At 41.0% G+C, this 25990-nt stretch overlaps 1 long non-coding RNA gene across 4 annotated transcripts in view; it reads right to left on the reverse strand.

Moving 5' to 3' along the window:
- The window catches only part of LOC123605831, a 180033-nt gene that overhangs the window by 127276 nt on the left and 26767 nt on the right, over positions 1-25990 (reverse strand). For 3 of the 4 annotated variants that reach the window (XR_006715916.1, XR_006715917.1, XR_006715918.1), the window contains exon 1: positions 104-1289. This is a non-coding gene — a long non-coding RNA (uncharacterized LOC123605831). Of the gene's footprint in view, positions 1-103; positions 1290-25990 lie in introns of those variants that run through there. The other variant, XR_006715919.1, reaches the window with a different exon arrangement.

Here is a 25990-nt window from a genome sequence, read left to right on the forward strand (position 1 = left end):
TAGACAGAAATGTTTCATTCAGAAATATGTCATTAAAGAAGCTTGGATTCTACACAGCGCCTGCTTTCAAGAGAACTCTCATCTGTTGGTTTCTGTTTGTTACCTGCCTGACTTCCATTCATTCTTCTTTTGCATCCTGATTTTCCCCATACTGCTCTTTCCATAATCTCAGCAGGGTGATGTCCATCATCTCCATAGATCCAGAAGTGGACAGGTGACTCAAGTCTGACCAAGCACAGCATCACATCCCTGGGACCATAGTGATTCATTCAAGGATGAAGAAAGGAGTTCGGTCTGGGCTGGCTATAGCCAGTGAGTTTCACTGCCAGAAATCCATTTTAGAAGACAGACCTTCTGTTTCCATGGCCGTTGCTTTTATTTGATGCATACCTTCCCAGACAAGCCTTTCCTTTGGCTGCCTTCTCAATTTGCTAGGAGCTTTTGGAAAACGAAATCATCTTCAGATTAGGATATTTCACTCTTTTTTCTTTGCTTTGATCATTTCTACCCCCTTCAGATTGCTTTTTTTTTTTTTTTTTAATTTGACTCCAGCCAGCCCTCTCCATGTCTTCATTTCTAGAACTACAGTATCCAGGAACGATCCAGAGAACAGAAAAACGTTTTTGCTGAAGAAGGATAGGATCTAGGCACCATGTGGCATTCAGTTGGAGAGTTTCTTATATGTTCTTTACAAAAACAACAAAACAAGAAATAAATAAGAAACTAGAATCAAAAAGGAGCCATCCCAGCACTTCTTTTCTTTCTTCTTGAAGCTTGGCTTTGCATTCTGCAAAGCAAAGCAATTTACTGGCAGTGCAAAGCTCCTGTGTCAGTTACAACTCCTTCTCTTGCATGGGACTAAAACTTCAACTCGAAGTCACTTAAATCAAAAAAGAGAGAGAGAGATAGAGAGAAGCCTCTTTTTCAGAAATGCCCAGGATAGACGCTGGCTTTGGGGCACAACTAGGTTCCAGACCCAAATGATATTATTAAGACCCATTTTCATTTCCCTTGTGTTGGCGTTATGGTCACAATACTCATGGTGATGCTGAAAAATCAGGGTTCAAGTACCTGTAGATAGAGGAAGAGAAAGCATATGCAATGCATTCATTCCCTCACCTACCCCTCTCTCTCTCTCCACACAGTTGCCTCCTGGTTACAAACCCGTGTCAGACTGTGGCATCCCAGAGACGGAGGCTTCGGATCACAAGTCTAGGTGACTCCAACACATCTCTCCAAAGTTAACTAATTCAATCACTATGCCTAATTGCAAAAACCCTGGTGGGATGTTCTCAGAGGGGCCATCTGTATCTACCCCGAGTTCAGTCAGAGGAGCCATGAAAGCCACCTCTTTTGGGCTATAAGGCAGAGCATCTCAGAAAGCTGAAGGGAAAAGAGAAAACCAAAGGACTCTCAGGCATAATACAGTCCCCACCACAATGTATACACACACACTTCGCAACCACTGAGGGTCTTCCTATTATTCCAACCTATTCTCCCATGTGGTTAAGGATGGAAATGAAGTTGAACAACTTTCTCCTCTCAGGCTATAAATAATCCACACTTCCAACCTCTGTCATGTGTTTCCAAAGTGCAAGCTTCCTCATAGCCCGCGGAAGCAGGGTCAGGACATCTCTCAGAATACTCTAAAACAGAGATGAGTCCAGTAAAACCCCAGGCCAACTCCAGCAGATATTCTAACCAGTACCAGATATGCCAGATCCAACAAGTTCAAATCTTGACTCCATAGATTATTAGCCAGGTTGTTCCTAGAAAGTCATTCAACTTCTCTGTGCCACATGTTCTTTGACTGTAAAATGCAACCGTTGTGGTCTTTGTGGTCCCTCCTCTATGATATTCTGCAATGATTTATACAGTGGGCCTGTTTGGTGGTATTCTCTTACATGTAAACTACTGTTAATACTCTAATCTTCTTCTAGACCAAGAAGAATTATTATATGTCAAAAAATAAAAGGAGCATTGGTATGGAAATACAATTCTGAATTCTCAAGCCAGCCCTGACCCCAGTCATTGTGCAGCCTTGAGAAGGCACTAGGGCCCCTGGATTCTCTCCTATAAAACGAGGGAATTAGAGTAATTGTCTCCGTGTTTCCTTCCAGGTTTATTCTAATAATACTCCTTAAGTGTAACAACTATTTTAAGACTGGACGTGAGGTAACTCACATGTTACCGTCATGGAAACATTAAGATGTCTTTGTTAAATAAAGGAAGTACCAGGATGCTGTCAAATATGGAATTCTCTTGTACACACGAGGCTGGAGAGAAAAAAAAATTAAGACCATGACTTCTTAGTAACACTTCTGATAAGCTCTCTGGGGTACCATCCTGAGAGAATATAGCTCTTCATTAAGATGTCCTAGCCCAGCACGACAGAAGACAATATGCAGAACATTTTCCCTTGTAATATGTTGCTGTGTTTTTGTGGGTCGGTTGTTTTTTCCTCTATTGATTCCACTTACTGGATAACTACTAATTGTTTCCTTGGCCTAGTAGTAAGCCCCATTTGTGATTTATAAGATGGATTCCAAAGCAATCTTTATTTTGTTGGAGGCAGAGAAATTGGCTTGCTGTTACCTTATAGTCTTCTGGGTTCTGGAGGAGACTTACCCTGAGCAGTATTATGTCTGAGTAAGGAGCCGAGCAGTCCCTGGGCTGTCACAGCCATATATCCTTGGTATACCAGGAAATATGCTTTTGTTCAAAAAATCATTTTCAAGTCACTGCCCAGGCCTCTCCACAGAAGCAAATGCCATTCCATCATTAGTTTCTCTTCTGACCTGTGCTCAGGCACAAACACATTCTCCTACAGCATCAGATACTCTTTAGCAAAGACTTCATCCTCAAACCATCCCATCAAAGTAATGAGCAGAGGACACTTAACAGCAGGACCAATCTTGAGTATGTGCCCTATTTTGTAAGCCCAATCGCATCTTCTTTATAAAAGGCAAGAAACCAATTAGAAGCGCAACATTCATAGATGAGTATGAAAGAGTGAGGTATCTGACACTCTAGAGAAATAAGGAGGATAGAAAAACCATTTGTTGAGTGCAGACTACTGGCTGAATTTTAAATGCAGTGTCAAATTAAATCCGAGCAAGAACTTAGTGCAGACGTTCCTCTTTCCTTTTTACCCTTTTACAGGGTTATGAAGCAACTTGTCCAAGGCTGCTGAGATGCTAAGTAGCTGAGCTGTGATCTGGACCCAGGGCTGTCTTGCTTTCAAGACTGTGCCCCCAACTTTACCCCAAGATGCCCAAATACCATGTGATATAACTGGGAGAGCATGGGCCTCGTACCTCATTCAGATCCACACTGATGCATATTACACAGTTTCCTATATAATGACCTGTGCCTCCTTCTAGAGCACTTTCATAATGCCCCAAAAAGTGAAATTGTTCTCAATATCTTGCTTACTTGAAAAGGCAGATTACACTCATCATTCAAAACAAAATAGCTCCCCCTACAGTTTTTGTTCCATACACATTCTCAGCTTTGGCAAAGAAGGAGGGAATCCGCAGGTCGGCAAGGCTGAGCTGAGCGTTTCCTCCTTATTGATGGGAGTAATCATCAGTCCATCTGCTTAGAGAGGATCAGCGGGTGCTACTCGGAATGAGAAGATGTCCCTTTTGCATTTTTCTCCATTTCAGCAGAATCGATCTATAATCTGTTAAGAGCCCTGCACTGATTCTGACTGGCTCCAGGCTGGAGTGAAAGTGAACTTTCTGGAGGCCGAATTCCCTTCTGATTTGCAGCCCAGGGCTGGCAAAGGCATTCTGTCAGCCTTCCAAGCCCTGAGATTCCTCTGTGACATCACAAGTGCCGGCTTTGCCCGGCGCCCAGTGCCTCCCCGGAACTGTTTGGACCAGCGCACAGCTGTGCGTCAGCATCACCCCTGGACGCGGCCCCCACATGCGTTCCCATGAGGCTGCAAGCGGGAACACCACTGATGATGCAAGCCCGGTGGGAACTTCTCTGCAGTGTCGTGGGTGCTCAGGGGGCCTGGGAACGTCACGAATGCGGAGTGGCCTAATGTCATTTGATCTCATCATTATGCCTTCCAACAACAAGCTGTCTCTACCCCTCTCCCATCTGATTCCTTCCCTTAGAGCATTTCCTAAGAATATGGGTGGGAATGATGGGGAGGAGACCCTTCCTATGTCCATGCAGAATCTACCTAAGTGGATAAATGAGTACCCATGCGTAAGTACCATGCATAAGTACCATGCATAACAGTCAGACCTCCAGCCCTCCCCCCATTGATACCAGACAATTAAATGAGAAATGCAGCTAAAAGGTAAAAATTTTAAAACATAGACATAGCGATAGCTACTACCTAATGAGTTCTTCACATAGACTAACCACTGTGTTAACAACTTTACATGTAACGTTTCGTTTAGTTCTCAAAACAGGCTTATGAGGCCTGTTCTGCTAATACACCCATTTTGCAGAGGAGTAAACGAAGATTCAGAGGAGCTAAATAATTTTGCCAAGCTCACACAGGTGTCAAAAAGCAGAGCATAGAGTTGAACTTATATCTCACTCCAAAGTCCATGCTCTTAGCGCTCTGCAGTACTGCTTCTCCGAAACAGAAATGCCAGCTTTTATGCAGCTACTTACAATAGAAAGTACAAACGGATCCTAGAAATGACCCTTAAAATACTCAGATACTTAAGAAAATTGAAATTTTGAAATGAGCACGCTTGCCTCATAAGGTTGTTCTTTGCATCCAAAAATGGCCTTCCACTTCACTGACTGGACGTGACAGTTAATGTGTATAGAATGGTTTGTGACTTTTCCATGTACGCCATTGGATTGGATATTGCCAGGAATCTGTGAGAAACAGAGGGCAGGCATTATTATTCCCACTATCTAGATAAAGTGGCAGGCTTAAGGCCATTCAGTGACATGGCCAAGGTCCCAGAGTTTAAAAACAATGCGTCCCAACTCAGTTCACAGCTTTTTCTAGTCCCCAGAGATGCCTGACTTGGGAACAGAGAGTAACTTCAATCTTTCCGCCTGGTGCTGAGGACAAACCCAATCCTTCAGACCCACTTCCTTCCATCTCAGTTAAAGATGTAACTGGCCTTTCATCCAGACACCTCCATCCAGGGCCAAGATTAAGTCACTTATTTGTGCTAATTCTCCCTGCCTACCCACATTTGAGGAGCGGCTTGTTCAGAAAATTCCCCCAAGTTTTCAGACCAGCTGAAAGTGATGCGCAACAGAAAAGATCACAAGGCAGGAGGGATGGATGGGAGTGTGGCAGACTAAACATGTGGGGATGACACGGCCCAAATTGGTGAATTTATTTTAAACAAGGCGCCTAGTCTGAGCCATGATCACCTTCCCCATGTCAACGTTATCAATGGAATGACCTCCTAAAATTTCCTGCGGCCACTCAGGTCCATTTTTCACAGTGAAACGGTGTCATCTTACAAAAATGCAAGTCCCTCTCAGCTTGAAGCCTTCCAAATGCTTCCTAAAGCTTTCAGGCTTAAGACACCAAATCCTTATAATATGTAACCCCAGCTGATTTGTCCAAATTCTTAGGTCATTCCCCCACCAGGTGCCTTTCCCCTCTGAGTCTTCTTCTTAATCTCCTTGCCTAATACATGAAAAGCCTCTTTATAATCTCCCTCACAATAACCCCCAACATAGGCTTGGGCATCTCCAGAAATAGCCTGGCAAGACACCCATTCCCTGGATAAGCATACCAAATTATCATTCACTAGTTGAATCCCAGTCAGTTCCTGAAGTCCCACAAATCTGGGTCCAAATCCCCTTCCATTACACTAGCTGTGTGAGCTCTGTCGCAGTACCTCAGTTTCCTCATCTGAGAGGTGGGCAACCTCAGAAAGTCACTGTAGCAAGTAAAGGAGAACACACGTAGAATGATTCAAAAAATGCCTCACACGTGTTTAGTAAGTATTAGCCATATCGTCATCATCGTTATCACCATCACCATCATCATCCTCATCATCACTTTCCCCACGTTCCTTCCATTCACTTGGCTACACACCCCAAGTGTCTTTATCCAATGCCTAGTAGTATAAGCTATTTTTTAAATTAAAACATTTATCAAATCCCCACAGGACTCTCTAGAGCCCAGAGACTTTTTTTTTTTTTTTTTTTTTTTGACAGAAAAGTGCCTGGATTATGGTGAATATTTCCCTAGCCCTGCCGCCAAGTTTGTGAGGAGTTTACTGACCAGGACCACAAGCCATGCCCAACCTCCTTCCACAAAGCCATGCCCACACCTCACACTCATGCACACAGACCAAAGAGGAAGTTAATTTCCTGGTTCAATTGCTTTTAGAAAGGGATTTCTAATTCAACTTGAGTTTCTACTACGTCAACCCTATAGGTGTAGAGGGAATTGAAGAGACGGTAGGTGACAAGTAAGGACCAGAGGCAACTACATCAGGACTTTCTTTTTAACAGAAGGATGGAGAAATAAAATAACAAAAAAACCTGAGGCGGCGCTCTCATTTGTGTTTCAGGTTCACGGCAAAAAAATCAATACGGTCTCTGTCTTTTCTTTCAAGATCTCAAATGCTTCCTACTTCAAAGCATATCATCTGTTTAGTTACTGCCTTTCACAAAGACACAAAGTGAGGCATTAATTTGTGCAGCATGAACTGAATTTCCCAAAGGTATACATGGGGAGTGTACATGAGAAGAATCTGTGGATACAATGCAGTAAAGCACACTGCCCTGCCTTGGTGATGGGAGTAACTGTGCTCAGCGCATGTGGGTAGATTCCACTATTTCATCACACTCACGTCGACAGCACAAATGCCGTGCCAGATGAATCATTAAGGAGCACCATATTTTCTTTGTACCTATAGCCTCTTCTAACCATAATGAGGTGGTTAAAACAAGCAACTGATAAAAACCGTGGGCCAGTCTATTATTTTTACCCAAATATACCATAGCAACCACAGGGATGAAACAGACAAGACAGAAAAAAAAAAAAATCAACCTTTAGAGCATAAATTTAGGTAATTCAAAATGAAAGCACCATTCAAGGAACCCAGTTCATCTCACCTTATCGCTGCAAGAGGGCAGCCAACTCAGGGCAAGAAAAAGATATTAATTCCTCAGTTCCTGCTCACTTTACCGTCGCCTCTCCGCCCCTGGTATGACTTCAGGTTCCCCATCAGGTTCTGCTCTAAGCAGAGCTCATGAGAAAGCTTATAGTAACACCTTTTATCTCCCTCTTCATGGCCCTTCATTGCAACCATTTCTACCTTTCTGTCCTCAAGACACTCAGAACAATGCTGGGTAAATCCATGGGACTCCTTTGATTACAAGTGACAGAAACTAAACTTAAATTCATTAAGCTACACGGGAGTGTTTGGCTCTAGTAATGGGGAAGTCCAGGGTTAAGCTGGCCTCAAGGAGCCCAGTAACTTAGACAATGTGATTATATTTTACCATCCCTCTCCACCTCCCAGCTCAGATTCTCCTTGATGTCCTCCTTTTCTACTGATTGGCTGCTGGCTAGTGGCCAGCCTCAGCGATGGAATGGTAAAGAAGCATGAGTGCAGAAAACTCCAGCTTTCCATCACCCCTGCTTAGCCACATCAGAGCATCTCTCTTCCCTCATGGCTCTATATAAAATTGCAGGAAAGGACTCTGATTGGCCTGAACTGGGTCATGCACTCATTCCCGTAGCCTTGGAAACAGGTAGCTATGATTGGCCTGGCCTACTTGTGTGCCCACGCCAGCAGCCACAGGGCTAGGTCTTGTGATTAGCAGCTCCTCACAACCAGAACAGTTCCTACGAAAAGAGCTGTGTTTGGTGTTCCCAGAAGGTGGGTGGGAAGACAAAAATAGCATCTATTCACTGGCTTATCTCATTAAGCCTTTATTTCCAGGATACTCACACACTCTGACCCTCCTGTGCCTTAACTGATGACCTTTGTTTCCCACTAAATATTCCCCGCTATAACCCTTATAAAGACCGGCCTTTTGGAGACCATCTTAAAGCTCTACTTCATCTCATTTTCATACTTAAAGAAATTCAGCCTAGCAACCACAAGTAAATAAAAATCAATTTAAATGTTTACTACATTTTGATATGGAAAAATGCCAGCTTAAGTATTATTCTTGTAACTCCCGGAAAAATATTCTCTGAGCATTCCCTCTTTCTCCAATTCTGAGATGAATGAAGGTGGCTCTAAAGGTCAGTGAACTTGTGCTGCCCTAACACCAACGATTCCTCTCCAAACCTGTCCCACTTTTCATTTCCCCCTTAATATCTCTATCATTTTCCTCCTACCATTTGCTTTTTGACCTTTCTAGAGTAATTAGCATCTCCAGACCTCACCATTTGCAGTGATGTATATAATAAAGACCAAGATGATGATGATCAAGACAGAAATCTATTTGGTGGAGCAGGAGGAGCCCCGGAGGCAAGCTGGCAAAGTCAGGTTTTTCTTCAGCAGGTGAGGGAGGCAGATCTGTGAAGGTTCGCATGTTGATGCATTTTTCCCTGAGATACACTATTCACTTAAAGTCTAGCCACTCATTTCACAAACTCACTCAGAACCAGAGTTACACAAAGCATGTAGCATAGACTGTATTCTCATGAGATGTTACATGATGAAAGGCTTTGTAATTACATAAATGTGGGAAATGTTTACATTTGATGCCTCCATCTGAGACTTATGATACATCTTAAAGGCTCTGAGAAGTCCTCTGGTAAAGGAATACGTTTAACTTATTTTGCTTAGTATTTCCAAAACTAATTAACTGATAAAACTATTCAGGGTAACATATATTAACAGTCTTTTGAATATACTTTGAGCACTGCAATGCTAAGAGATTTGTAGATAATAATACCTTCTCGGGACAGTTTTTATGTTTTTGGAGGCTCATCCCCCACACAAAGCTCTAATGGTGAAGATGCTGGCTGCACGGCTGGCCAGCATTCTGTTCTTGGAAGCAGGAACCTCTGAAAATTAGTCTTGTACTGCCTGCATTTGGCTTGGAATTGCTCTCCATGTGAAACTGCTGACCTACTGGGCAACATGGGTAACAGAAGAACCGTGAGCCCACTGCAGACCTCCCTCCCATGAAAACAGTGTAGTGCTCTCACGGCTCCTACCGCACCTTGGGCTTGTTACCAGTTTCCTACAAAAAGGACCCAGTTCTGTTTATCAGTGTTTCAGGAAACTTCTCCAAGCTCCTCCCTTTTTTGGTCCTGTTAAATATGTGTGTCCTCCACCTTGCCACTTCTGGTTGAGAACCTTTGGCTTTGGGCTGGGTTTCTACCTCTCTGCCTAGCCCCTTAGATTTAATGTTCTGGCCCAGATGACTAGCTCCAGCTCCAGGTCTACTCTCATACCTTAAAACTACAGGTCAACTTCACCCTCTTAAACTCAGGTTCCAGAACCCCAGCTGAGGGATGAATGTACCCTTACTACCGGTCTTCAAGGGAAATAGAGAAGTTCTTCTTTAAAATATGCTATACATTTTACCTCTTTCTTTTGTCAAACTTAGTGCGCACACTCGCACTCTCCCTCTCTCCCTCTCTCTCTCTCTCCCCCCATATATAAATATATATATATATGTATATATATATATATATATATATATATATATATATAACTTAAATCTCTCTCCCCCCATATATATAAATATATATATAACTTAAATCTCTCTCTCCATATATATATATATATATAACTTAAATCTCTCTCTATATATATACATATATATATAACTTAAATAACTCTCTCCCTCCCTCTCTCTCTCTCTCTCTCTCTATATATATATATATGTATATGTATATGTATATAACTTAAATCTCTACACCACCTCTGAGATTTCAAGCCTCTTGAGAAGAAAAATCTCCATTTTTTCATATATTTCACAATGCCTGCATAAAGCCAATTGCACACAGTATTTGATGAATGTTTATTGACTCCACAAATAGGAAAATGAATGATCTTTTATATACCATATGGAATTTTGCTTTTGAGGACCAAGAGAAAAGATAACAGATTTATAAATGCAATGTATAAAAGTAAGATAACATTACATCTTGTTAATTTAGGATTCCCTAATTCAAAAGCTGTGTTAATTCCCACAGAGTGGTGATTTTGCTTGCCTCCATACAAGCCCAGGTCCATCTGGCAATGTCTGGAAATATATCTCATTGTCACAACTGGGGTGGAGGGAACAGAACTATCAGCATCTAGTGAGTAGAAGCCCAGGGTGCTGCTAAATATCTTACAATGCACAGGACAGCCCCCACAACAACAAAGAATCGTGTGACCCAAAATATCAAGTACCGGTACTAACAAATCCTGCCACAGAGATCAGGCAAAAGCCCTCCTTTTCATTGCCCAACAGCAAAAAGCTTTCTAAAGAAATTAATAGCCTAAAAAGATTCCAAAAAGAATTTAAGCTTTTCCAAGTGCATAAAGTCACCTGATTTGCTTTCATCAAAGAGTGGTCCTCATTATTGTTATTATTCCACTCTGTAATCACCCAGAATGCTTTGCTCATGCTCTGTGTTTGACCAATTGCTGAACTGAATTGCTTAAATGCTTTCTCTTCTTAGTGATGCTTTTGTCTATATTACAGGGTAGGAACAAATTTTAATTCGCTAGTCATAGGACAAATATTTACCACAAACAATAGCATTCCAACGGTTTGAATATCTAACTGCCAGAATGGCTTCTATAAAAGAAATTGTAAGCACAAATGCTCAGTTAGCATTTAAAGACCCAACTGCTCATAAGCCAGACAGTACATGCACAAATTACTGCTTTCTTCACTTGACAACTGCTGTTTTTATCTTGACACATCCACTTAAAAATTATTTCTGACAAGAATCTTAACAGCTTTAAATCAGTCTAATTAAAAGTAATACAGTTTTGCTAGAAAAGTGTTTGAAATTATACAGTATTGCACAGTTGACTTCTCAAATCAAGTTACTGAGTGCATTAGTAAATGCCAAAAACACCTCCACTGATATATGGCCTCCTATCAAAGGAAAACATTTCTACTATTCTTATGGAAGTTCCTAGCTGCGAAGTTGTAGGTGGTAAAAAATGCTTAGAGCTTTTCTGTGGTGTATCAGCACCATGTCCTCAAACGTTATATAGATGTGGTAGGCAGCCTGTGACAGTGATCACTGGGATTTCCGGTGATCCTCACCTCCTGGTATCCACATCCAGGGTAACCCCTTTCATGGGAGTATGTATGAAACCTGGTGACTCACCCCTAACAAAAAAATACATATATATAGCACAGGTAATGGGATGTCACTTCCATGATGACGTTACGAGAGAGTCTAGCTTCCATCTTGCTAGCTTTCTCCCTTGCTGGCATTTTCTCCTACCCTCTTGCGTCTTTGCTACCGTGCTGTCAGTTGCTCAATGGAGAAGCTTACACGTAAGGGAAGGAACTGACGGTGGTCCACAGCACATAAGGAGCCAAAACGCTGTCCAACAACGCACAAGTAACCGAATCCTCCCAAAAAAATACGTGAATGAGCTTGGAAGTGAATGGGAAGCCTAAAACTGGGAACAATTCAAAATTGTTCATCAACAAAATTAACTGTGGCATATTCAGACAAGGAACACTATGCAGTTAAAAAAAAAAAAGAGCAAACTACTGTTAATTCGACAACATAGATGACTTTCACAGGTGTGATATTAATCAAAAGAAATCAGACACCAAAGGGTAATTAATGTATGATTCCAATTATATGAAGTTCAATAAGTAACAAAATTAACCTATGGGAAGAGAGATCAGAACAGTGGTTTCTCTTAAAGGAGAGAATGAAAAGAGACAAGTGCGAATCTTGGAGGGGTAGGGGCACTGAAAACATCCTGTCCCAGTCTCGATAGCTGTTGTATAGGTATATATAAAGACATCTAGATCTAGATCTAGATATACATGTACATATATATGTAAGAATTTCTCAAAGTATACACTGAGTATTTGTATACTGTGATGTATTCATGTGTTTTTTTTTTTAACGTTTTATTTTTGAGACAGGGAGAGACAGAGCATGAACAGGGGAGGGTCAGAGAGAGGGAGACACAGAATCTGAAACAGGCTCCAGGCTCTGAACTGTCAGCACAGAGCCCGACATGGGGCTCGAACTCACGGACCGTGACATCATGACCTGAGCCGAAGTCGGCTGCTTAACCGACTGAGCCACCCAGGCGCCCCGATGTATTCATGTTTTAAATGAGAAAAATAAGTATCAGCCAAACAAAACAACAATTTTCTCAAGAGAATATGTCCATCCTCCTTGGTCACCCAGCTACAGGTGCAGACAATTTTTCAAATAAATTTTCACAGCTGTATGGCTATATGTATACCTCTACCCATAAAGTGTAGGATACATGCACCAATACAAAAGGAAGACACCTGTATAATGACAATGGTCATCTCCGGCCACTTCAACTGCATGTAGTTTTCATTTTCTTTTTTCTACCTCTTCTATTTAAAAAAAAAAAAAAATGAGCATTGGTTGTTTCTTATGTAAGGGAATGAGTGATTATTCTTTTTAAAATGCATAATTCACTGAAGCATGAGCTAAAACAGAAAAGCGATGCTGCAAGTGAGGTTATAAGCACCGTAGTCACTTGGAGCATGTGTTCAACAGCAAGGTGAAAGAGTATCTTTTTCAGGACATGAGAGTGGAGATCAGTATAGAATGCCAATGAGGAAAAGGTGCCACATTAAAAACGAGCTGAAAATGACTCAAGCGGCAATGACCATGCATTCGGTGGGAATACCCAATTTGAAGGACCACCGCATAACTGCTGACAAACAGGGACTTCTGGCAAGCAGCAGGCAGAGACAGAGGAGCTGTCCCCACATGGGGGCTCTGATCTCCCAGACGGCCAAGAGCCAGCCCGATCCTCTGACAGTGGCCAGCTCTTTCTGCGCCTGTGGCCTCGGATGCTGCACAGAAGACAGGCCAGAGAGATGCAAAACAAGAAAGCCTTTCAGCCATGCTCAGACACCAGAGTGACTGGGACGTCAGCCCTGAAGTCTGGGAATACCCCAAGTAAGCCACAGTGACAGGTAAATAAAGAAGGGTGTGAATTTGTCAGATTCCAAAGGCTTCCAGCCACTCTGACTCATTGCCCACTGAAATCATTTTGCAACGATCCGACTGTTCCCAGATCTCCGTACCATGGAGCATCACATTGCCTGCCAGCACAGCTCAGGATCAGGAATCCTTAGGAGCGGCCAAAGGAACACAAACATTTCAGTACAGAGTTTTTATAATAGGAGGGAAAGGATTCCTTCTCTCACAAAGAACATGGAGAGCTCACAAAAAGAAAAAAGCTTAATTTCTTTACCACCCAGCAGAACTATAATAATAATAATAAAAAACAGTAATTTATGGATTCTTATTTGGAGAAGCGTCAGGGAGATAGGGTGGTGATGGTAAAAGAAGCCATTTGCCCTTGTGGAAACAATAGCCTTGTGATTCAAAGGACTCGCGCTGGCTGCATGGCCTTGGGCAATTTATTTCTCCAAGCACCAGCTTCCTCTAGCATAAAGTAGGGAGAATGATAGCACCCATCTCACAGCACACGTTGTGAAGAATGATGGGAATAACCTAAGTTATGTATGCTCAGTACCATGCCCAGCACTTAGCAAACACTTATTAACAATATATGTTAGATGACATATACGACTGTCACAGTTACTGGCCGTTCTCACTCCCGCTTCTTTTGAGCTTCGTTCCTGGTATAAAGTTTTCTTTTGTGTCTCTTATTGTGTGTTCTTTCTAAAGTAGACTCTAGCCTTATGAAAAGAACACGTGACAAGAGCCGGCCTAAGCCAACTGGCACAAAAGACAGTAAATACAAGTGGTGTAGCCCACTGCCAACCCAGAGGGGTAGAAGCCTACTTAAGGCAATTATGCAAAGTCAGCTTACCTGGTTTTTTTCCCATTGGCGAGTCATTAAAATCCTGACTCAGAAAGTCTGGAATGATCCATGTGTCTAAGTAACTACGTATTCCAGAATACAAAGAAGTGCTCCTTAATCGCAAAATCGGAGAGGCTCCATATTTATAAGGAAGTCTACATTCTAGAAAGTTGATGGTAAAAGACAGTATCTGGCCACTCCTCACTAAGGAACTGGCGATAATCTTTTTTTTTTTTTTTAATGTTTATTTATTTTTGAGAGAAAGAGAGAGAGAAAGACATAGCATGAGCAGGGGAGGGGCAGAGAGCTAGCGAGAGACACAGAATCAGAAGCAGGCTCCAGACTCCAAGCTGCCAGCACAGAGCCTGATGTGGAGCTTGAACCTACGAATTGTGAGATCATGACCTGAGCCAAAGTTGGACACCCAAGTGACTGAGCCACCCAGGCGCCCCAGGAACTGGTGATAATCTTTAAAAATGAAATTGAGCAAACAAATCTCATTATCTGTCTGACAACAGAGAAACTTTTTACTTTCTGTATAGGTATTTGCTAGAAGTATAGTACTACAGTTAAAAGGGCAGACTTGGAATGTCATGCCGTGTGGGATCCCAAACCCAGTGAATTAATGTTTTGAGGAAAAGTATTTGTTAGATGTGTGGCTTGGGTATGTTATTAACATCTTTGTGCCTCAGTTTTGTTAATGGTAAGTGAAATTAATAATAGTACCTGTCTCAGAAGATGAATAAAAGCATTAAACAAACTTACTTCAGAAAAGGTAAAGTGATTAGTGCCTGGCACACAGGAGGTAAATCTTTAGCTATTTTTATTCATTAAATTGTTAATTTTTTTATTAATTTGTTATAACCCATTAAAAATGAATGGATTTCTCTTATTACTTTTTTATTTATATTCAGTTTAGAAATTTCAGAAAATAAATTAAAAGGGAAAAAAAATCGTCTGCTACTCAGCCTCTCCGAAATAACCACTGTTAACATTTTGAAAAAGTTTTCTTCCAATTGGCTTTTTAAACAATTTCAGAACTGAGGCCAAAGTGTACATGCTATTTTGTAACCTGATTTGTTTCCACTTAACTGCCAATTATTGGGGGAAAGTGTCATATTTTTCACTTAACCATACTTCACAGAAACATTTCTTCTCATTAAATATTCTTCTACAACATTATTGTGCCTAATGCAAGATATTACATTGCCTCAGAGTATTTAGTTAACCATTTTCCTATTACTGGGTATTTAGAAGGTTTCCAAATCTTTACTATTTTTTTAAAAATGGTCGAACACCCTTAGAGATAAATGATTGTGTAGGTCCATGAACTTGTCCTAAAGGTAAATACTAGGAATGGAATTTCCAATATCCAAGAGGAATAAACGTTATTAAAGCTTTTGCTATATTCAATAGCTCTCTATCGTAACGCATTATTTCTTCCAAAGTGCTCTTTAAAATTCCTGGCTAGAAATATGTGCTGCTATAGTTCTTTGTCTCTCTAAGCAACAGGATCTTTTTTCAGTTCCATTGTGAGATCCACATTCTCTTCTGTGGGGCAATAAAAGGGCTCTTTTTTTAAGGCCATCTTGGTTTACGGGTTTACGTTTTTAACAGGAAGGGGCTTTTAAAACTCTAATAAAAAAGAATCCTTTCCAGTTGCCTTTAAGCCGGAATTAAATTATGCAAAAATACCATAGCCACGATATTTATTGTGCAACTCTGGCAAGCACACCCCTAGATGTTCTCTCTTTGCCACATGAAGCTCAGGATTGTGTACTGTTCCCTGTTTACCAGGTCAATGCTTGGCTAGTCAGCTCCTCTTGTCTATCTTTCCACCTTCCTTTTTCACTTTCTGAGCTAGGATGTTCCTATTTTGGAGGCCAAAAAGAAAAACCACTTTTAACGTGAAATGCCCACATGTCAACACATTTACAAACCTGTGCACATGCCCGTTTTCCTCTAGTGGTTTCTCTTTGGAATTGGAGTCAATCTCAACCCCTTCCACTGACGTGCACACTCCGCAGAAGATCTAGCCTGTGGCTCTTCCTCCAGAGGCCCTGCTGCTTCCTCTCCCTCATCTGCCAAACTCAAGTCACACCAAACCTTCTTCCGGTCCTTTAATACTCCAAATGCCATCTGACCCTAGAGCTGTGCATGAGCTGTCCCCTCTGCCTCAAATGCTTTTTCTTTGCTCCTTCCGGTCATTCAGATCAGAGCTCAAATGACATCTCCCCACAGACCTTCTCTGGCCATTCAACCTCAAGATGCCTCTCACTCACTCTTTCTCACATCTCCTAACTTAAACTTCTGCAGCACGCTTGTCATTTTCTGATCTTAACTAATATCAAGGACTTTGACTGTTTTGATTCCTGCTCCATCCCTTGGAAGTAGTGCCTGGCATGTAGTAGCTGCTCAACAAATATTTACTGGGAAGTTATGCCGAATGGATTATAAAACAATTTGCTTGTTACATCCTTTTTGACACTTCCAGCAGAAGCTGAGTTGTGGAAGGAGGGAAACGTTGTAATGAGAGTAAGGTGAACCTCTGTAAGAGGAACATCTCCATTATACAAGTAGCCTTGGGAAACCAACTGCAGGCAGATCTGAAGACACTAGATCTAGTATGTACAGACAGTAGATACTACTTTAGCAGCTTTAGAGGGCAAAGAAATTTCCTTCTTTTTTTAAAGGTTTTTTAAAATTTATTTATGATTTATTTTGAGAGAAAGAGAGAGAGAGCGCACAGGGGAAGGGCGGAGAGAGAGGGAAATAGAGAATCCCCAGCAGGCTCTGCATTGTCAGTGTGGAGCCCAATGTGGGTCTTGATCCCATGAACCTCTGAGATCACAACATGAGCTGAAATCAAGAGTCAGACGCTTAACCGACTAAGTCACCCAGGTGCCCGAAACTTCTTTCTGATTGTCAAAAAGGAATGGAAGAAGAGAGCAAAAGGGGTTGGAGAAGAAGAAAGGAAGGAAAGGAAGAGGTGAGAAGGGAGAAGAGAAAGGGGAAGAGAAGGAAAGAAAGAGTGAAATCAAAGTGGATCTCTGAAATAAACATAGGGGTACATATATCTTTTTGAATTAATGTTTTTGTATTCTTTGGGTAAATACCCAGGAGTGGAATTAACTGGATCATACGGTAATACTATTTTTAATTTTTGAGGAACCTCCACACTGTTTTCCACAGTGGTTGCACCAATTTGCATTCTCATGGGGTTCTTTTTTCTTCATACCCTTGCAACACTTAATGTTTTTTGTTGTTGCTGATTTGGCCATTCTGATAGGTGTAAGGTGATATATCATGGTGGTTTTGATTTGCATTTCCCTGATAATGACTGACGTTGCACATCTTTCCATGTATCTGTTGGCCATTGGTAGGTCTTCTTTAGAAAACATCTATGGAATATTACTCACCCACAAAAAAGAATGCAATCTTGCCATCTAAAAAACATGGATGGACCCACAGGGTATAATTCTAAGTGAAATTCATCAGTCAGATAAAGACAAATGCCATATGATTTCACTTACATGTGGAATTTAACAAACAAAACAAAGGGAAAAAATGAGACCCCCCCCAAAAAAAAAACCACAACAACAGCAACAAAAAACCAGACTCTTAAATACAAAGAACAAACTGGTGGTTGCCAGAGGGGAGGTGGTAGGAGGATGAGTTAAACAAAGAGGGTTAAGAGTACACTTATGATGAGCACTGAGTAACGTATGGAATTGTTGAGTCACTATACTGTGCACCTGAAACAAATATAACACTGTATGTTAATTACACTTAAAATAAAAAAAAAAGAAAGAAAAACATCAAAAACGAAGCAGTTCTTTGAAATGCATGGTTGAGTTCTTACAGACACACAGGCCACATGTAATAGGCCCAGAGAAAACAAGAATGATGTACTAAAGGGCCAGGCAACCAAGAAGAGTTTCAAGGAGGAATCTGAAATGAGCTTGTAGAATTAGTAATTTTTTTTTCTAATAGAAAAAGAAGGCAAAGAAAATCATAGCAGACTGAGCAAAGGCAAGTAAAAATAAAAGTGCACGACTGGTTCTGAGAAATGGAGGTCATTTTGTGGAGCTGGTATGTGAGGTACAGAGAGCAATTTGAGGGAACCCTGATTGCTAGTGTGTATGTATTAGACACTTTCATTCCCCAGGAGCACTTGCAAGGCCTGTCCAATTGTGACACATTAGCAAGAAGAGACGCCGGCTATGTATTACTGGTTCTTACTGGTCGCCTCTCTCATTTGTCTTTTTCTTGACGTCTTTACTGAGATAAAATGTACATACCATCCAATTTACCCTTTTAAGGGTACAAGGAGCTGAGTATATTCACTGAGTTCTGCAATCATCACCACTGTCTAATTCCAAAACATGTTCATCACCCCAGAAATAAACCCCAGAGTCATCAGAAGCCAATCCTCACCCCCATCCTCTACCTCTGGACACACATGAATCCCCTTCCGTCTCTATGGATTTGCCTATGCTGAGCATGTCATATAAAAGGAATCCTATGATATGCAGTCTTTTCTGACTGGCTTGGTTCACTTAGCATAATGTTTTCAAGGTTTATCCTCATTGTATCATACTTTATTCTTTTTTGTGGCTGAATAATATTACATTGTGTGGATATAATACATTTTCTATATTCATTCATCAGTTGATGGTCATCTGGATTATTTCTACTTTTTTGGCTATTACGAGTAATGCTGTTATTAACATTTATATACAAGTATTTCTGTGAACACATATTTTCATTTGTCCTGGGCACAGACCTAGAGCAGAATTGTTGGGTCTATGGTTAACTCTATATTTCACATTTTGAAGAATTGCCTAACCGTTTTCCAAAGTGGCCTCACTACTTTACATTCTCACAAGCAATATATGAAGTACCTACCAATTCCTCTACCTCTCTGCCAATATTTATCGCATCTTTCATTTTGATTTCAGTCTTCCTAGGGAACGTGAAGTGCTATCTCACTGTGGTGAGTATCTCATTATGCTTTCCCTAATGACTAATGATGTTGAATATCTTTTATTGTGCTTATTGACTATTCTATTCTGCCTGGTATATCCTCCACACAGTATCAAAATGATAATCTTTTATCTATACTAGATCTTAATATTCCTTTGCCTAAAACTCTACAAAGCTACCCCATTACCCTCAAACTAAAATTCAAGTACCCCCCACAATACACTTGGCCCTGCATTATGTTACCCCTTGCAATTGTTTTATGAATCTGCATGTTTCCTTTTGGGGAATGTGTCAGTCTTGCCCATTCAGAAGGGAAGAAATCATCTCTGCCTGTCCTCCATGAATCCCCTTGCCTAGAACAATGGCTATCATATGGTATAACAAATGCTCACCAAATGCATGAGTAATTAGGAAATTTTACAAAAATAAATGACTCCCACAAAATATAGCTAGAAAATTCACAGTACTATGTGAATGAAAAGTGGCACAAATGTGTGTCCTTCATTTACTTAGGTGGAATAATAATGGTACGTTAACTTCTATCATAAAAAACTATGCACTAGCCCATCTAGAAGTAGAGAATGTAATAAAAGTAGGCATGCTTTTTGTAGTTAATCCAATTCAATCAGTCTTTAAACAGTGTCGTCTGCTGTTGTGATATTTTCAAACAGCATAACTCATATCCACGTGCTATCCATTTGTCACTCAGCAATATTAAAAAAAGAGTAAGTTAGTCAGGCAACAGGCCCGTTACCATTACGCAGATTTATAATGCAGGCTTTACTACGCAGATTGGTACTGATAGTTATTCTGATTCTGTTAACAATGAATGTGTAACAGCCAAATGAAAGTGTTGGCAGCTCCATTGTGAGTCTGTGTCTTAACACTTTCCATGGGTATTGCGATTCTCCCAAAAGTCAGCCTTTGTTCAATAAGACATAAAAGTCATTTTGAACCATGCTACAAGGTTCAAATTTCTTTGGGAGCTTGCTATTGCCACACCCCGGGAAATTAGTTTAAGGTCATTGGAAGTTAATAGAGAAAGAAATTACTCATGCCATATGCATATAAAATGAAAAGCCATCAGTTTGACGACTTGTAGTCTTTTATGTAGAAAGCAACTTTTTTCCTTAGCCTTTCTAAACATACGATTTTGAGGATTAAAAAGGAAACAAAAAAGTAGTTCCCAAGCCTCACCAGCCTATTCCTTCTCAGAGCACACCTTTCTACCATTTGTCCTCAAGAACTCATCCTGTTCTTTACTTTTATCTCCCCCTCGAAAGATTCTGACCAGACCACTGCATCTCATCTTGAATCGTCCACTTCTTGCTACCTTCTCATCACCACAGGGGTCCAGGCCACTCTCACTTCTTTTCTGGTCCCCTCTGCCTCCTCCACTGGTGACCCCTCCAGTCAACCTCTCCCTACCAAGTCAGGCCATGCCACTCCCCAGCATCACTGAATGAATGTACCGACGAATGATCATCCCATAGGGGGAAAAGAAGCAATTCTGTAATAATCTTCTCACGTGCATAAAGCATTTCTCCATATCTTCAAATCAGCACACTGATGAGGATGGGTGGGAATTATGATCCTTATTTCCATTTCACAGATGAAGAAACAGAGACCCCATGTTTTGCACAAACTCAAGTTCCTGGATAGCAGAGACTTGATATTTTAATGTTCACTATAGCAGAATGTGCTCAGGATTATACAGCTAGACTGGAGGCAGACAGAGCCAAGACTCTAACTTGGAATCCCTGTTCTATGTTCTTTCCATGGCCCTGTGTTTGCTGTGCCTTCCTTGACCCAAACACACACACACACACACACACACACACACACACACACACACACACACCAACTCAAGTGAAATCTAGGGTGCCTAATGTGTTTCAAAACAAATCTAAAAGCTATTTATGTTTTTCTGTCTTCAGGCCGAGAAAAGCTATTGCTGGAACATCTTTGATAGCAGAAATATACAAGTGGGAGATTATTTCATTTCCCAGATAGAACCAATCATGCTGTCCCCAGAACTGCCCATTAAGAAACTCCCAATGTCTGAACATGCATATGACTGAAATTATCAGGAAAGCCACTGAGATACGAAAGCCATGATCTCCTTTCTAAAGAGGTGCCTCAAATTAATGTTCAGCTGAGTGTATCTAGAAAATGGGAAAGATTAAAATGCTCCTTGACACGTTTCTTCCTTTCAAGCCGGTTATTAAATGAGACAGAGCTCTTTACGGGGCCTATTTTTCCTGTAGTTCACAAAAGGAACTTACAACATGAGGAAAGGATTCTGATTATGCAGGGCAAAGGACACCAAATCTGAGAAGAGAGGATAGGGAAATTTTAATAAAAAATAAGAGGAAGAGAACCACAGGGCATCTCCTACCAAAATACATGTCAGAAAAGAAGGCAGGCAGGGTGCACAGAGCCACAAAGACTATGTCACTGTGGCATCTTATTTTTTACGAATCATCTTCACCTCCTTTCTCATCCAGGGCAAGAATGATGCCCCTGTCTTCTGAAGAAGGTGGTGAGGTAAGTACACGGGAGAAAACATGTCCACGGTGGGGAGGAAGGGGGTGCTTAAGGAAGCTGTTCACCTGCCATATCATACATCTTCTATAACCCTGGTCCAAAAGTAACCTCAAGAACTAATGGTAACTAAAGGGACATCAAATAAAATTATCCCAGAGGCCCCTGGGTGGTTCAGTCTGTTGAGCGACCAACTCTAGGCTTCAGCTCAGGTCATGATCTCACGGTTCGTGAGTTTGAGCCCCGCACTGGGCTCTGTGCTGACAGTGCAGAGCCTGCTTGGGATTCTCTCTCTCTCCCTCTCTCTCTGTTCCTCCCTCTCTCTCTCAAAATAAATAAAAACAAAATGAAATAAAATAAAATAATCCCAGACCAAGGATGCCAGGGCAAAACACAAAAGGGATGAATCAGAGCTTGAGTCAGAAGTACAGATGAAGTTCAAAACTCTTCCTCGAGACCACCCTCCTTGCTTTCCACTAGTGTGTAGTTACAATTTCTGCCTTGTTAGCACCACACCCCATCCATTCAGTTCCTCTTTTTTTCTTTTGGGTTCTAAGAATGGGAAGGTGTAAAAAGCAACTTTCAGTTGCCTACATAAATGACAGCAGTGAAGCCCTAACTGCCAGGACTGTGTCTCCACCCCATTTCTATCAGACATCACTGTCACACCATGCCCCTGTTTTCACCAGGTGGAAGGACATCGCTGTCTCGGTTTTTTATTTTTATTTTTTGTTATTTTTTTAACATTTACTTATTTTTGAGAGAGAGAGAGAGAGAGAACGTGAGAGGGGGAGGACAGAGAGACGGAGACACAGAATGGGAAGGAGGCTTCAGGCTCTGAGCTGTCAGCACAGAGCCCGATGCAGAGCTCGAACTCACAAGCTGCGAGCGAGATCATGACCTGAGCCAAAGACTGAGCTCAACTGATGCTCAAGCAGGTGCCCCTTGGTTTTTTAGATATTCCATGCATTTTATTCCTTGGGACCTCCAAAAAATGTTTATTTCCTTCTCCTGGAATATTTTATTATTCTTATTCTTATTCTCCCTCTTTGGGTACCTGCCTTGACCATGCTCCCTCCCCCACTCCCAACCAGACCTGATTAGTTCACTTTGTCTTACTCTTATGGTACTTATCACAGAAAAAAAAAATTAATGAAGTAACTCTAATTATTTATTGCTTGTCTCCCCTATTAGACAAGGCATTCCAAAAGAGCAGGAACAGGATCTAATTTTCCCTACTACTAAAACCCCACTGTTTTACTCATTGCTTGGCACATCGTAAGTGCTCAGTAAAAAATGTGTTGTTTTGGTGTCTGGGTGATTCAGTTGGTTAAGCATCTGGCTCTTGATTTCGGCTTAGGCCATGATCTCACAGTTCATGAGATCAAGTCCAGCATTGGGCTCCATGCTGACAGTACCGAGCCTGCTTGGGATTCTTTCTCTCCCTCTCTGCTCTCCCCAACCACCATGTTCATGAGTGCTCTCTCTCTCTCAAAATAAATAAACATTTTTTTGAATGTGTTCTTTCTTTTGCTCCCTGTCACCTTTCAAAATCTTCCCACGGCACTATCTTTCTCAAGTTGTAGCTGGAGTATACTGACTTGGAGATGAAACACAGGTGACCAGAGAGAGGCTGTAAGACACTAATGACCAAGAAGCAGTAGGATTACTTCTTCCAAAGTAATCTATTTTGCTGATATTTACCACCATCCCTCTTGTTGCACAGCCAAAAATCTAGGAATCACTCTTGATACCTGTCTCTTCCTCACCCTCACATCTAACCCATCACCTGGGACTATCATTTTTATCTATCTATTGCTCTGCCAAACACTCTCCAAGTCCCCTGTAGCACACAAGTCCAACCCACCATTCTCTCCCAGCAACAGCTTTCTCCTGGCTGGTCTCACTGCTTCCCTGCTGCTCCTCTGCCTTCACTTAGCAGCCAAGGTGTCTCTTGTGAAATATCTACCAGGCTACAGCCCTGTCTTCAGTGACATTCATTGTTCTTAGGATAAAAAACAAATACCTTAATTGATATGCCCTTGTAGAGATGGCCACTGTGCACCTGACCCTTTCAACTGAAGCCAGTTCCCCATGTGTTCAGCCAGCTCAAGATCACCTCACTGTGCTATGGTCACACCAAGCCCTTGGTGTCACATAACCTTGCACAAATGCTTCCTTAGGCCACAGTGCTCTCTCACCCCCTTTTTCTCCATTAATCCCTGCTCACTCTTCAGATTCCATCTCAACTGGTCTGCTGGGGACAGCATTCTCTGACCATATCCCCTTCTTGCATCTAGAGGCAGTGTCTTTCCTTTACAGTGTTTAGGTATGTTTCTAATGATGCACTCATTCAGTAGGGCTGCTTGAATAGCGCCTGTCTTTTGTATAGACTCAAGTTCCTGGATAGCAGAGACTTGATATTTTAATGTTACCATTACATCCTCAACATATAATACAGTGCCTAGTAAATAGAAAGGACTAAGTAAACTTTTGTGGATGGATGGATGGATGGATAAATGAATAAACGGTGTGAGGTGCCATTTGTCTATTGTCTAAAGCCAAGCATTAGAAAATCCCCACAGAGGCCAAGCAAGCAGCATAAATGTGTGAATTAAGCTGGAGGTTAGTAAAAAGGAGTGGTAGAGAGTACAATGAAATTTAACATTTTCTTGAAACCCTACATTGGCAAAATAAAACATTTTTACACTTTTTGGCAGCTTTTAATGTAGGCCTTTTAGGAGACTGTCCAGGAAACTCCTCCCTCAAGTCCCATCTACTTAGCCCTCAAAGAGGAAAGAGGGCTTTGTTGCTGACAGGTCATGACCACAGTCTCTCCACGCAAGACCTCTGCTTTCTATTTACAGGGAGCAAAAGGTATCCACACAAATTCAACTCGAGGGAAGAAGGCTATCCCACACCCTAGAAACCAGGGACTGGGGTGCCCACATCCACTTTTCCTGATTCATTTCATGAGTTTAAAAGACTAAAAGAGGTTTAAAACTTAAACATGTGGTAAAACCCCAACAATTCATTTTAAAAAGAAAAAAGAAAGAAAAAAGTTAAACTTTGTAACAATAGTATGAACACAAAAATATTTCCTAGGAGCAAAAGAATTGTGGCCTTGAAATTCTGCCTTTTATCTTCATGGGAAAAGCAAGTGCTTACAAACTGGAAAAAGCTAAATTTCTTTTTGGTGAATTCACAGGACCTTGGCTCTTGCTTTCTCACAACCTCAACTGTTGTACCAATCTATGCCTTGATCATGTGGAAATGTTCAACTGAAAAATCAAGGTCATTTTAACTTACCTTTCTTATTCTTTTCTGTGAAGAAGACCCAATATATTCCAGGTTTACATATGATTTTGCAAAATGTTTGCCATCACAAGCCTGTTTTCCTTTAACTGCAAACCACCTGATTCTGATTTTCTCTTGCCATAAATCTGAATTTTACTACATTTTATCTGAGATTCACAACATATGGGCTATGAACCAAGAAAAATACAATGGGAGGAAAGAAAAGATAAACTTTTGGGGCAAAAGACACACGGAGGATGGAACAACTGTCAGATATGAGAAAATGGGGATGGAAGAGGTAGTTCCAACAAAACAAAAAAAAAATGATCTCACAAGTAACCCTACACGATGAAAAACATTTTTCTTAATAAAGCTATAGAAACAGCCGCATTAGCTTTAGTGTTGTCGCAACCCAGAAAGAAAGAAGAGAAAGAGGTATCTTGGCATTATTTCATATTTTATGTCCCGCCATCAAGGTTTTCTGTTCTCTGTATACTTTTTGGTCATAAAAGAAAGGAACTATTTTCAGTGATCTTAAATCCTTCAACTCCTATATTTGTGACTCAACACTGCATTTCCCTGAAATGAAACTCACTAGACAGTTTTTAACCAGTCTTGCAAAAAAACGTTAATGAAACCAGTGTCTACTCAAACTCGAGTCTAGCCCATCCAAGCATTCTAGGACAGGTGAGGGCAGAGTGAATTGACTGAAGAAATACCTACAATTTTAAAGTTATGCTAAAATTCATGATTAAATGAAGAGCAATTTATACTCTAATACAAAATATTTAAATAGGAAAAGTTCAACTCATTGTATACACACTCTGCTTGCAGGATGCCAAAAATTTTGCTTGAAAGTCAGATGTTAGAACAGCTGTCTTCACATTAGCAACTTGCAATCTAATTTCTGTAGGGTCCTCATCCTATGAAACTTCTCTGATGTATATTATTACCTTATTTTTTTAAACCCCTGAATAGAAATTTAAGGACTGCTTCTATCTGATGAAAGTATCCCATCTTTCATGAGAAAAATCACTGATAAAACTTGACTTTCATTCAAACCCAAGACTTCATTTCCAAAAATCTCTAGAACATGGCTTTAAGCAAACTTAGCAACACTTTCATTCAGATTAAAGCTTTTGTTGTTGTTGATGCTGTTGTCCGTGATTTTTATAAGGATTCATCCCTTTTGTGTTAAAAGCTCATTTTGGTCAGAAGTAACAGTA

Source organism: Leopardus geoffroyi, chromosome A2 (genome assembly GCF_018350155.1).
Source record: "Leopardus geoffroyi isolate Oge1 chromosome A2, O.geoffroyi_Oge1_pat1.0, whole genome shotgun sequence".
Classification (NCBI taxonomy): domain Eukaryota; kingdom Metazoa; phylum Chordata; class Mammalia; order Carnivora; family Felidae; genus Leopardus; species Leopardus geoffroyi.